Raw genomic sequence first — 1,817 nt, forward strand, 5'->3', positions numbered from 1 at the left:
TATCCAAATTAAATTTTAAATGCCCTTTTGACACAAAGAGATATATACACAACACAGCTACACAACCTTTTTTCACCTGGGTAACAAGTGTCAAAACCCTGTGGATGTATAGGGTAAAAAAAGATTGGTCAGGAAAAGAGAATTGTTCCTATAACTGGTAACCTGGCACAATGTCCTACTGGGATTAGAAAAAATACAAGGTCCATTTCCAGTTTATTCAAACTTCTTTTCATGGTTTTTAAATCCTCTTGATAAAAAAAGTCAGACTCTTGTAATTTGTGTGTGCTGATCTTCATCAAAAGGCTCGTTCTCTAGGTCAGAGTCAGTGGTGTCAGAATATCTGTAATGATCAGGTTCATTGTCACTAACATCCGGCGTTACAGAAGTTGAACTGCTAGCCTCTGGATTTGACGGCTCCTCTAATGTTTTCGTGAAGTACAGCTTCACCTTAAAATTTGGAGAAAAATGTCGGTGTGCATTATCTTTATTTGCTTTGTCGAGATCATTTTTTGTTAAAGTAAGTACTAGATATTCTTTATCATTATCTGCACGCTCTATACTGCAAATACTATCGATTTCTGGATCACATAGACTTCCACTTTCTAGTTTTTCTGAGGTTTCCTCTGGTCCTGGGATGAAGAACGTATTTACCCAAAAGTGAAACATTTTGTCCTTTCTTAGCATCTTGTTCTGTTTGTGGAAGAACTCTACTTTGATGTCACCACACACGGGCAAGGGCTGAGGAAACTCAAAGTACATGAACTTGTCGTCCTGTCTCGTGGGTCCTGAGTTGGAGGAATATATCTTCACCTTTAGCTGGCAAACCACAAATTGAGGATTGCAAGTTCCTCCACTGAACATTGGAATAGTTTCAAACATCATCTTGTGAAACAACAGTGCCACTGGCCTATACTCCAGACGATTCTTTAACAGGTAGCTGTAATAATACACATAGCGCCTCTGACTGGGAATAGTTACTCCCTTTTTGTCTCTGGTCCTTACCTCTCCATAGAAGTCAAGGGCCTCTTGTGCCCTTAAAAATTTGCCCCGATGCAATAAATATGCACAAATCATTACTCCAGTCCGTCCCTTTCCAGCTTTACAGTGAACTGCTGCAACATGATTGTCATCTTCGCTCAGCCACTGGTCCAGATCCTCACAAAAAGCTTTGATAAGTTCTAGCTGCGGTGGGTTATGGTCCTCAAAGGGATACTGTGCCACTCTGCAGTTAAATTTGGCAGGGTCATAATGCCTTTCAGCACATAGGTTGTATATCTTGTACTGGTTTTTATGCTTGGAATCCAAAAACCTTACCACATCATCAATATTGTTCCTGTAGACGCCCTCAAGTTTTTCTGCAGGAAATCCCATAGCAATAATGTTTGGATAAATGTAGGTCAAGTCTAAGTCGAATCCATCCTCTTGATATCTCCTTTTGTTTTTGCTAACGATCTCTTTGATGATGGCTGTCATGTCCGGGAGCCTGTGGGTGAAGAAGAAGGAGGAGAGAGCTGGCAGGCGCGGGGCTGCTTCTGCAGGATGGAGCTGGCCCCGCCCTGTCTCCGATGTCCCTGGCTCTGCCGCCGCCGCCGGGTTGTTTGTCGCAGCCGGTAAGGGCTGCTGCGGCGGCTGCTGGACGGCTGCAGCGACGGGCGTGCTCCTCTCAGCGGCCGGCGGGGCTGCTTCTGCAGGATGGAGCTGGCCCCGCCCTTGGTCTCAGATGTTCCTGGCTCTGCCGCCGCCGGGGTGTGGATCGCGGCCGGGAAAGGGCTGCTGCGGCGGCTGCTGGACGGCTGCAGCGACGGGCGTGCTCTTCT

The 1,817-nt window shown here is 45.8% G+C and overlaps 1 pseudogene; it reads right to left on the reverse strand.

The window, feature by feature from the left end:
* Positions 1–261: 261 nt before the first annotated feature.
* LOC102022200 lies at positions 262–1,507 on the reverse strand (annotated as a pseudogene).
* Between the last annotated feature and the right edge of the window lie 310 nt (positions 1,508–1,817).

This window comes from Chinchilla lanigera, unplaced genomic scaffold (genome assembly GCF_000276665.1).
Source record: "Chinchilla lanigera isolate Chin_1 unplaced genomic scaffold, ChiLan1.0 scaffold00097, whole genome shotgun sequence".
Taxonomy (NCBI): Eukaryota; Metazoa; Chordata; class Mammalia; order Rodentia; family Chinchillidae; genus Chinchilla; species Chinchilla lanigera.